At 28.0% G+C, this 12,818-nt stretch overlaps 1 protein-coding gene across 1 annotated transcript in view; it reads right to left on the reverse strand.

Moving 5' to 3' along the window:
• Positions 1 to 12,818, reverse strand: part of LOC135129687 (uncharacterized) — a 284,314-nt gene that overhangs the window by 85,459 nt on the left and 186,037 nt on the right. The window lies entirely within an intron of this gene.

The raw sequence follows: 12,818 nt of genomic DNA on the forward strand, positions 1-12,818 counted from the left end.
TCTATCACTCCATTCATATTTTTTGGATTTGCATATACAGGGTGATTCAAGAAAATAAATGAAAGCGTAAATTTATTTTACTGATTTACTCAGGAACTACTTATCATAAGCATGGTAAATTTTTGATCAAAACGTATTTGGTCGTCCCCCCTAAAAAATTTATGACGTCACCACAAAATTTTGCTGAATAAATCCTATCTAAAATGTACAAAATATGGTGAGTCTCTTCTTGTCATTTATCATTCCATTCAAATTTTTTCGATTTGCATATACAGGGTGACTCAAAAAAATTAATGAATGCGTAAATTTATTTTATTGATTTAATCAGGAACTACAAAACCGAATGCTTTGAAACCTTGCAGATGTTTTAAGGTTATAAAGAGCATAATAAATTTTTAGTCAAAATATATTTGGTTATCTTCTACAAAAAACTGATGACGTCAGCTCAAAAGTTTGCCGAATAAATCGTATCTAAAATGTACAAAATATGATGAGTCTGTACTTGTAATTTATCATTCCATTCATATTTTTGGATTTGCATATGCAGGGTGACTCAAAAAAATTAATGAAGGCGTGAATTTATTTTATCGATTTAATCAGGAATTACAAAACCGAATGCTTTGAAATCTTGGGAATATTTTAAAGTTATTATAAGCATGGTAAACTTTTGTTCAAAATGTATTTGTTCATCCCTCCTAAAAAAATTGATGACGTCACCCTTAAATTTTGCTGAATAAATCCTATCTAAAATGCAAAAAATATGATGAGTTTGTACTTGTGATTTATCATTCCATTCATATTTTTTAGATTTTCTTAAGAGGTGGTTCAAAAAAATTAATGAAGTCAATTTATTTTATTGATTAAATTAAAGGCAACACTTATTATTAGTATTACACCCCAACCAACCCAATTTGGTAGACACAAAATTTGTTAAAGGAAAAACTCGGTTAAAACATAAGGGTAGCACGCTTATTTACATCTATTTTAACATTACAGACGTGCGTTTGTTTTGTTCGTTAACTAGGTTCCGCGAATGTGGAATAGACATGTTTATAATCAACCAATTGTGAATTTCACCGTCAAGAATTAAAATAAAACCCAATGTTTTATATAATAAGCGGAAGTCGAAGCAATAAAACCGATGGTCGTTTTGTTTACAGTTTCTCTGTTTGACTCTCACGTATGCTGTTACGCTTGTAATCTTAAATTAAGAATGTTTATACATAAACGATTTTCAGTTGCCCCTCATATTACTAGACAGCGGATTTCTGTCGGGCTACGTCACGATTATAGTGGGGGACGTGCTGGATTCCATAAATATAATTAACGATTTATTAATCAAACGGCTAAGTAAACGAGAACGGGAATTAACAGCAGAGTGCAACGAAACAACGTTATTCTAATCTCAAATAAACGAAGTGCAGTCCGCAACGGCAATGAATTCGCATCCCGTGCGAGCCGTACCGAGTTTGGCCTTGCCTAGCCCGACAGAAATCCGCTCTCTAGATATTACACACCGGCGCCGTATACGTGAGTAAATTGTTTCGTTATTTTATTGATTATAAGAAATCAATATTCAAAACGACCCAATTCATTTTCCCGAAAATTTGGGAACACAATAATTTTATTCTTAGTATTACACTACATCTATCCCAACTGATATACGTGTCCTTGCAAAAATGTTGATGACGTCATCACAATTTTTTTTTAAATTCCCACTACAAAAATGTAATGAGAAAAAAAACATAATAGGCATGCAGTCGTCAAGTTTCCGACAGAGAGGGAAGTACTGTCTAAACTCTTTAGACCAATTTTTTTTCAACTTTTCGATGTGTTAATTCGTCTTTTTAAAATTTTAATTTTTTTTTATTTCTCGATTTATCGAATTCAGATGTTTGGATGTTTTGATTGTTCAATTTCTCAATTTTTTTTCATTTCTCGATGTTTCGATTTTTGGATTTCTCGGTTTTTCGATTTTCCAATTTTTCGATGTTTCGGTTTTTCAGTTATCCGATTTTTCAATTTTTTAAAATTCTGGAGTTTCGATTTGTCGATTTTTCAGTTTTTCGATTTTTAAGTTTTAAATTTTTGAATTTTCCTTTTTTGATTCTTTGATGTTTGGATTTCTCCATTTTTCAGGTTTGCGATTTTTCGATTGTTCAATGTTTTAAAGTTTAGATTTTTCGATTTCTGGATTTTTTGATTTTCCAGTTCTTCAATATTTCTATTTTCCAATTTTTCAAATTTTGAAGTTGCTAAATTTTCAGTTTTCCGATTTTTCAATTAATACATATATTTTTTGATTTTCCCGTTTTTCGAATTCGCAGTTTCGATTTTTACTTCCCGAGCGTAAGCAAAGGGAGTATTGTAATCGAGTCCGTCGGCCGACTCTCTACTTTTACGTTTTCTCGATCTTTCATGACCCCTAGAATACGAAGAAATAGGTCTCCCATTTCCGTCCGTCTGTCCGTCTGTCCGTCTGTCTGTCTGTCCGTCTGTCCGTCTGTCTGCCGTCCCGGATTTTTGTTAGACAGATAATCTCCGAAAGTACTGGACCGATTGTTGTGAAATTTTGTACTTATTTTAGGAATATCATGTAGATGGTAAAACGCTAACTAAAATTTGTCTAATCATCTCCACCACTAATGCGATGACGTCACTTCAAAATTGTACATAGTAAATGGGTCTTAAATTGTATAAAATAACATAGTCCTACACATGTAGTTTACGACTCCGAATTCAGTTTTTACCCGAAATGTCCAGATTTTTGGAAAAAAATCAAAATTATAAAACAACATTTTGCAATTTAATTTTGAATCTGCTAAACCGAATGTTTTGAAATGTTGCAGATGTTTTAAGGCTCTAAAGAGCATCATAAATCTTTAGTCAAAATATATTCGGTTATCCCCTCCAAAAACTTGATGACGTCAGCTCAAAAGTTTGTGGAATAAATCATATCTAAAATGTACAAAATATGATGAGTCTGTACTTGTGATCTATCACTCCATTCATATTTTTTGGATTTGCATATACAGGATGACTCAAAAAAATTAAGGAATGCGTAAATTTATTTTACTGATTTACTCAAAAACTACAAAACCGAATGCTTTGAAATCTTGCAGATGTTTTAAGGTTATAAAGAGCATAATAAATGTTTAGTCAAAATATATTTGCTTATCCCCTCCAAAAAATTGATGACGTCAGCTCGAAAGTTTGCCGAATAAATCCTATCTAAAATGTACAAAATATGATGCGTCTGTACTTGTGATATATCACTCCATTTATAATTTTTGGATTTGCATATACAGGGTGACTCAAAAAAATTAATGAATGCGCAAAATTTATTTTACTGATTTACTCAGGAACTACAAAACCGAATGCTTTGAAATCTTGAAGATGTTTTAAAATTATCATAAGCATGGTAAATTTTTGATCAAAATGTATTTGGTCGTCCCTCCTAAAAATTTATGACGTCACCACAAAATTTTGCTAAATAAATCCTATCTAAAATGTACAAAATATGGTGAGTCTCTTCTTGTGATTTATCATTCCATTCAAATTTTTTCGATTTGCATATACAGGGTGACTGAAAAAAAATAATGAATGCGTCAATTTATTTTATTGATTTAATCAGGAATTACAGAATCGAATGCTTTGAAATCTTGGAGATGTTTTAAAGTTACCATAAGCATGGTAAATTTTTTATCAAAATGTATTTGCTCTTCCCCCTTAAAAAATTGATGACGTCACTCCAAAATTTTGCTGAATAAATCCTATCTAAAATGTACAAAATATGGTGAGTCTCGTCTTGTGATTTATGATTCCATTCAAATTTTTTCGATTTGCATATACAGGGTGACTGAAAAAAATTAATGAATGCGTCAATTTATTTTATTGATTTAATCAAGAATTACAGAACCGAATGCTGTGAAATCTTGGAGATATTTTAAAGTTATCATAAGCATGGTAAATTTTTTATCAAAATTTATTTGCTCATCCCCCCTAAAAAATTGATGACGTCACCCCAAAATTTTGCTGAATAAATCCTATCTAAAATGTACAAAATATGGTGAGTCTGTACTTGTGATTTAACATTCCATTCATATTTTTGGATTTGCAGATGCAGGGTGACTCAAAAAAATTAATGAATGCGTGAATTTATTTAATCGATTTAATCAGGAATTACAAAACCGAATGCTTTGAAATCTTGGAGATATTTTAAAGTTATTATAAGCATGGTAAACTTTTGTTCAAAATGTATTTGTTCATCCCTCCTAAAAAAATTGATGACGTCACCATTAAATTTTGCTGAATAAATCCTATCTAAAATGCAAAAAATATGATGAGTTTGTACTTGTGATTTATCATTCCATTCATATTTTTTAGATTTTGTTAAGAGGTGGCTCAAAAAAATTAATGAAGTCAATTTATTTTATTGATTAAATTAAAGGCAACACTTATTATTAGTACATATTACATTGGACCAACCCAATTTGGTACAGGCGAGGTACATTGTTGTACAACCCCAAAGTAGCTAATTACATCGGGTACGACACTTGCAGCTTCGACTCCTACCAAATTTAAGGATTGAGCTGCACATGGTACAAAATCCGCGAACTTGTTAATTTCCTTAACACGTACTTGAAGTCCATTATATTTTCCACTAATATTCGCATTGTCATAAGACTGCCCTCGACAATTTTTCATTGAAAGACCATTTTTTTCAAAAAATAAATGTATTGTATTAAATAAATTCTTTCCTGTGTGATTGTCAATTGGTATAAATGATAAAAATCTTTCAAAAACTTTTCCTTGAGAAGTGCATCTCAAAATAATTGCCAGTTGGTCCGTATGTGACAAATCTGGAGTAGAATCCACATTGAATAATATTTTGTATCTCCATCGTTTATGTCCTCAATATATTTTTTTTCTTACTTGAGTTGCCATTATGTCGATTATCTCTTCATAAATCGTTTTATTAGACAAGTAACTTGCAACTAGTTGTTCTATTTTCAATATATGTTGTTTCAAAAAAGGATCAAATTCCGCAATAAGTTCCATACGTCCCATAAAATTTCCATTATGTGATGAACCCCATTTTTCATCATGTCCTCCAAATGACAATCCTCTTTCACTTAAAAATTTAATAACTGCCACAACTCGCATCAGGATATTGCAATAATATTCACAGTCATTTTTTATTTTTTCCTGAAGATGCCTGTCAACAACGTTTTTGTTTTCTTTGCGGGAAAACCAGGTTAACAGCGCCTTTTTGTGATCCTGAGATTTTTCATGACTGTCCAAAGTACTAACTATGTTTGCCCAATCTGAATAACCACTCATTAAAGATGTTTGTGTTCTGGAGAATAATTTGCACACTAAACAGAAAACACATCCTTTGCTTTTCGAATAGGATGACCAAGATCTCGTTAATTGTTGCCCATTTTTTAAACGTTTCAGAAAATATTTGTTTGTAAATTGTCTGTTCTGTCCCTTATAACTCCTAATAGACTCAGAGTAAATATTGTCTTCCCTTTTATTTTGAAAAAACGAGAAATAAAAAAGAAAAATTCGAAAATTTAAAACTTAAAAATCTAAAAACTGAAAAATCGACAAGTCGAAACTCCAGAATTTTAAAAAATTGAAAAATCGAAACATCGAAAAATTGGAAAATCGAAACATCGAGAAATGGAAAAAAATTGAGAAATTGATAAATTAAGAAATTGAACAATCAAAACATCCAAACATCTGAATTCAATAAATCGAGAAATAAAAAAAAATGAAAAATTTTAAAAAAGAAAAATTAAAACATCGAAAAGTTGAAAAAAAAATGAGAAATCGAAGTATGAAACTGTCGAAAATTTGAAAAATCCAAAGTTTGACGAAAAATTGAAAATCCAATAAGTAAAAAAGGGGTGGACACCCAAAAACTGCAAACTGAAAAATTTAAAAACTGGAAAATCAACGAATTGGAATCGATTGGCCTGAAAATTTGAAAAATTGAATAAACGAAAAATTGTAAAATGAAAAACTGTAATATTGAAAAATTTCCAAATTGAAAAACTGATGCAAACCGAAAAATTGAACGAACGAAAAATTGAAAATTTTGGAAGTCGAGAAATTGTAAAATTGAAAAATCAAAAATAAACAACGAAAAATTACAAAATAAATACTTGAAAAATCTTAAGAATCGAAAATAGAAATATTGAAAATTAAAAAACTGGAAAATCGGAAGACTGGAAATTCAAAAACTGCAAAGTGAAAAATTTAAAAATTGAAAAATGGACGAACTGAAAATTCAAAGCCTGAAAATTTGAAAAATTGAACAAACGAAAAATTGTAAAATCGAAAAAAAACACAGAAAATAAAGGAAATGAAAAAACGGACAATTGTGATATAAATCGAGAAAAAAAAATTAAAAATTCCCACATTGAAAAATAAAAATCGAGAACATGAAAAATTGTGGAAACGAAAAATTGAAAAACTGAAAATTCGAAAAATTGACGAAACGGAAAATTGAAAAATCCAAAGAAACAACAAGAAATAAAGGAATTGAAAAAATGAAAATTTGTGACATAAAACCGAGAACTTGAAAAATTGAGGAAAAGAAAAACTGAAAATGACAAAAATTAAAAACTGAGAATGTGAAAAACCGAAAAATGAGAAACTGTAATATCGAAAAATTGCAAAATTAAAAAATAGCAACTCGAAAAATTGAAAAATCAAAAATAAAAAAAAAACGAAAAAGTATATAATGAAAACTTGAAAATTGTCAAAAGTAAAAATCAAACATGAAAATTTGAAGAAACGAGAATTTGGAAAATCGAAAGATTAAAAATTGAAAAATTGAATAAATAAAAAATTGTAAATCGAAAGAAACAACAAAAAATAAACGAAATGAAAAAAAGAAAAATTGTGATATAAAATCGAAAAAGTGAAAATTAAAAAATCGGGAAAATGAAAAATAAAAATCGGAAACAAAAAATTGGAAAAGGGAAAAATTAAAAATTGAGAAACTGAAAAATCGAAAAATGAAAAACTGTAAAATTGAAAAATTGGCAAATTGAAAAACTGATGCAAATCGAAAAATTGAACGAACGAAAAATTACAAAATGAAAACTTGAAAAATCTTAAGAATCGAAAAAGTGAAAAATCAAAAAAAAAAAAAGAAATATGTATTATGAAATAGAAATATTGAAAATTAAAGAAATTGGAAAATCGGAAGACTGGAAATCCAAAAACTGCAAAGTGAAAAATCTAAAAATTGAAAAATGGACGAACTGAAAATTCACAGCCTGAAAATTTGAAAAATTGAACAAATGAAAAATTGTAAAATCGAAAAAAAAAAACACACAAAATCAAGGAAATGAAAAAACGGACAATTGTGATATAAATCGAGAAAATAAAAATGAAAAATTCCCACATTGAAAAATAAAAATCGAGAACATGAAAAATTGTGGAAACGAAAAATTGAGAAAGTGAAAATTCGAAAAATTGACGAAACGAAAAATTGAAAAATCCAAAGAAACGACAAGAAATAAAGGAATTGAAAAAATGAAAATTTGTGACATAAAACCGAGAAAATGAAAAATAAAAAAATCGTGAAAATGAAAAATAAAAATCGATAACTTGAAAAATTGAGGAAACGAAAAACTGAAAATGACAAAAATTAAAAACTGAGAATGTGAAAAACCGAAAAATGAGAAACTGTAATATCGAAAAATTGCAAAATTAAAAAATTGCAACTCGAAAAATTGAAAAATTTAGAAGTCAAGAAACTCTAAAATTGAAAAATCAAAAATAAAAAAAAACGGAAAAGTATATAATGAAAACTTGAAAAATGTCAAAAGTAAAAATCAAACATGAAAATTTGAAGAAACGAGAATTTGGAAAATCGAAAGATTAAAAATTGAAAAATTGAAAAAATAAAAAATTGTAAATCGAAAGAAACAATAAAAAATAAAGGAAATGAAAAAAAGAAAAATTGTGATACAAAATCGAAAAAGTGAAAATTAAAAATCGGGAAAATGAAAAATAAAAATCGGAAACAAAAAATTGGAAAAGGGAAAAATTAAAAACTGAGAAACTGAAAAATCGGAAAATGAAAAACTGCAATATTGAAAAAGTGGCAAATTGAAAAACTGATGCAAACCGAAAAATTGAAGGAACAAAAAATTGAAAATTTTGTAAGTCGAGAAATTGTAAAATTGAAAAACCGAGAAATCCAAAAATCGAAACATCAAGACATTGAAAAAAATTGAGAAATTGAACAATCAAAACATCCAAACATCTGAATTCGATAAATCGAGAAATAAAAAAAATGAAAAATTTCAAAAAAGACAAATTAAAACATCGAAAAGTTGAAAAAAAATTGAGAAATCGAAGTATAAAACTGTCGAAAATTTGAAAAATCCAAAGTCTGACGAAAAATTGAAAATCCAAAAAGTAAAAAAGGGGTGGAAACCCAAAAACTCCAAACTGAAAAATTTTAAAGTTGGAAAATCGACGAATTGAAATCGATTGGCCTGAAAATTTGAAAAATTGAATAAACGAAAAATTGGAAAATCGAAAGAAACGACAAAAATTAAGGAAATGAAAAAACAAAAAATTGTGATATAAAATCGAGAAAATGAAAAATAAAAAATCAGGAAAATGAAAAATAAAAATCGGGGAGAACGAAAAATTTAGGGGACGAAAAATTGAAAAAGGGAAAAATTAAAAATCGAAAATGTGAAAAATGGAAAAATGAGAAATTGTAATATTGAAAAATTGGAAAATTTAGAAGTCGACAAACTGTAAAATTGAAAAATCAAAAATAAAAAAACGAAAAAGTGTAAGTATAATAAAAACTTGAAAAATGTACACAAGTGAAAATCAATCTTTAAAATTTGAAAAAAATTAAAAAAACCTGAAAATTTGAAAAATTGAATAAACGAAAAATTGTAAAATGAAAAACTGTAATATTGAAAAATTGCCAAATTGAAAAACTGATGCAAACCGAAAAATTGAACGAAAGAAAAATTACAAAATGAAAACTTGAAAAATCTTAAGAATCGAAAAAGAAATATGTATTATGAAATAGAAATATTGAAAATGAAAGAAATTGGAAAATCGGAAGACTGGAATTCCAAAAACTGCAAAGTGAAAAATTTAAAAATTGAAAACTGGAACAACTGAAAATTCAAAGACTGAAAATTTGAAAAATTGAAAAAATGAAAAATTGTAAAATCGAAAAAAAAATACAGAAAATAAAGAAAATGAAAAAACGGACAATTGTGATATAAATTGAGAAAATAAAAATGAAAAATTCTCACATTGAAAAATAAAAATCGAGAACATGAAAAATTGTGGAAACGAAAAGTTGAGAAACTGAAAATTCGAAAAATTGACGAAACGAAAAACTGAAAAAACAAAGAAACAACAAGAAACAAAGGAATTGAAAAAATGAAAATTTGTGACATAAAACCGAGAAAATGAAAAATAAAAATCGAGAACTTGAAAAATTGTGGAAACGAAAAATGGAAATAAAGGAATTGAAAAAATAAAAATTTGTGATATAAAATCGAGAAAATGAAAAATAAAAAATCAATAAAATGCAAAATAAAAATCGGGGAGAGCGAAAAATTTAGGGGACGAAAAATTGAAAAAGGGAAAAATTAAAAAATGAAAATGTGAAAAATGGAAAAATGAGAAATTGCAAATCGAAAAATTGAAAAATTTAGAAGTCAAGAAACTGTAAAATTGAAAAGTCAAAAATAAAAAACAAAAACGTGTATAATAAAAACTTGAAAAATGTAAAAAGTGAAAATCAAACTTGAAAATTTGCAGAAAAATTGAAAAAACGTAAAATTTTGAAAAATTGCATAAACGAAAAATTGTAAAATCGAAAGAAACAACAAAAAATAAAAGAAATGAAAAAAAGGAAAATTGTGATATAAAATCGAAAAAGCGAAAAATCAAAAAAAAGAAATATGTATTATGAAATAGAAATATTGAAAATTAAAGAAATTGGAAAATCGGAAGACTGGAAATCCAAAAACTGCAAAGTGAAAAATTTAAAAATTGAAAACTGAACGAACTAAAAATTCAAAGCCTGAAAATTTGAAAAATTGAACAAATGAAAAATTGTAAAATCGAAAAAAAAAACCACACAAAATCAAGAAAATGAAAAAACGAACAATTGTGATATAAATCGAGAAAATAAAAATTAAAAATTCCCACATTGAAAAATAAAAATCGAGAACATGAAGAATTGTGGAAACGAAAAATTGAGAAACTGAAAATTCGAAAAATTGACGAAACGAAAAATTGAAAATGACAAAAATTAAAAACTAAGAATGTGAAAAATCGAAAAATGAGAAACTGTAATATCGAAAAATTGCAAAATTAAAAAATTGCAACTCGAAACATTGAAAAATTTAGAAGTCAAGAAACTCTAAAATTGAAAAATCAAAAATAAAAAAAACGAAATAGTATATAATGAAAACTTGAAAAAAGTCACAAGTGAAAATCAAACATGAAAATTTAAAGAAACGAAAATTTGAAAAATCGAAAGATTAAAAATTGAAAAACTTAAAATTCAAAAAAGTGAAAAATAAAAAAAAAAGAAATATGTATAGTAAAATCAAAATATTGAAAATTAATGAAATTGAAAAATTGGAAGACTGGCAATCCAAAAATTGCAAATTGAAAAATTTTAAACGTGGAAAATCATGGAATTGAAAATCAAAGCCTGAAAAATTGAATAAATAAAAAATTGTAAATTGAAATAAACAACAAAAAAATGAATGTGTTGGCGAATTTGCTGAATTGAAAACGGGGTAAGTACGATGTGAGTATTGATTTATCGGAGTCTGTAATTAGTATTTTGACAAATCTCTAAACTCTTGGTAAATTTTGGAAGACGAATATTTAAACGGAATTCATCGTTAAACCGAAAATCGTTTTCCTACAAACATGAAGTTATTAAAAACAATTCATTGTTAAATGCACTGCCCGGTTAAAACATCAAAATACCATATTAAATATCAAGATCGGTAGTACTAAACGTTCGTAATGCTTATGATGTTTTTTTATAGCATTTAAGTACCTAATACAGATTCATAGAGAGATAAATATGGATATCTGTGTAAGTTTCCATATACATATTAAATACGTTGCTTTAGCAATTTCTAAATGACTGCAGCCATTATAGTTTTTTGTAAAATTTTGGAATTAACATTTAATTAAAACTAATGAAAATGCGTGAATTTAGTGAATGTGAAAGCGAAATCGAAAAAACTTAGAATGTTCGACTCTCATTCCGGCCAAATCGAGAGATCGCTGCAAAAACACATCAAACTTTCAAAGACTGGTGAAAAAAAAAGTCTTTACGGTGACAAAAATGAAGAATTTTTAATTTTGTAATCAAGAAGACACTGATGACGCACGAGTTTCCAGACAATGCTAACATCTTGTCTTCAACGTCTGTTTTCCAAAATAAGCTTCCTCTGGCAGTTAGCAGTTGTAATAATTGTATCTTCACCATTTATCTCCAGAAATAAGTTATAATACCTATTTGTTACTTAATTATTGTAATAATTAGAGAGCGGATTTATAAGCACAAAAAAAAAATAAGAATAAGCGCTTAAATAAGCACATTTTCAATAAAAAAGTTTTATTTTAAGCAAAAAAGCATTAAAAACATAATCATATTACAAATCAAAGAACACTTTTTAGAACTTTGGATAAAATATTATTACAATAATCCTAGACTTTATATTTTACACACGTATTTCAGTTTTCTTTAAAACAATTTATGATTGTAATATGTTCCAAGTTGTCCACTGTAAAATTTTTTCGCTGATCATTTAAAATGTGTTTAAAATTGGAGAATGTGCGTTCAACATCACACTCGTTGTTCGTGCAAATTTGAATTTTGCAACTAATGTTGAATCTAACTCCAAATTTTCCACCTTCTGGCCTTGTAAAACACGAGCAACGTCGGAAAGAACACCGAAACCTGCATTTTTATTTAACACTTCGTCAAGTTTTTGAGATCCTCTAGTACCAATTTCACCCCTTACTGCGTTTGCTTGTTGTTTAAATTCTTTCACTAAGTTTATGGCATCTACCAACAACATGTTGGGTTTTTCTAACTTTTCTATTACCTCACATACGAATTGATAATTGCTTCTTAGAAAAGCTAGATCTTGTCGCAAATCTTTGTTTTCCAAAATATTTATGCAATCTTTAATCGATTGAGAAGAATCTTCGCTAAACTCCGTAACTACTTCCTCAAATTCTTCGATATATTTGTCATAATAAAATGTGGCCTGTAACCATGTTCCCCACCTCGTTATAATCGGCTCTGGGGGCAATGGTATGTTTGGAAATTTTTCCTTAAAATGTTGCACTCTTAGTAGGGCTTTAACAAAAATCTTTTTACCATTTGCCACTAATTTATTAACAGTAGGAAACTGCAAACGTATTCCTTCAGCCACTCTGTTTAAACCGTGGGCAATGCAAGTAGAGTGAATTAAATTGGGGTACAATATTTTTAGATTATTCCCTGCTTTCAACATATAACGAGCTGCATCCGAGATCATTAATAAAATTTTATTGGCAAAAATAGTGACGTAAGACTGTCATTTACAAATCTGGTAATCGTATTGCCATTTGTTTTATCTAACATTTTCAAACTTACTACATATCCTCGACTAGGGAAATTTTCATTTAAGATTCCAACAATTAAACTTGCCACGTATCTTCCACAATTATCGGTTCTTTCATCGACAGCGAACCATAAATAATTATCTCCAATGCGATGTTTAATTTCG

The sequence above is a fragment of the Zophobas morio genome, unplaced genomic scaffold (genome assembly GCF_036711695.1).
Source record: "Zophobas morio isolate AGI-343-1 ecotype UQ-CSIRO unplaced genomic scaffold, CSIRO_AGI_Zmor_V1 ptg000016l, whole genome shotgun sequence".
NCBI classification, from domain to species: Eukaryota; Metazoa; Arthropoda; class Insecta; order Coleoptera; family Tenebrionidae; genus Zophobas; species Zophobas morio.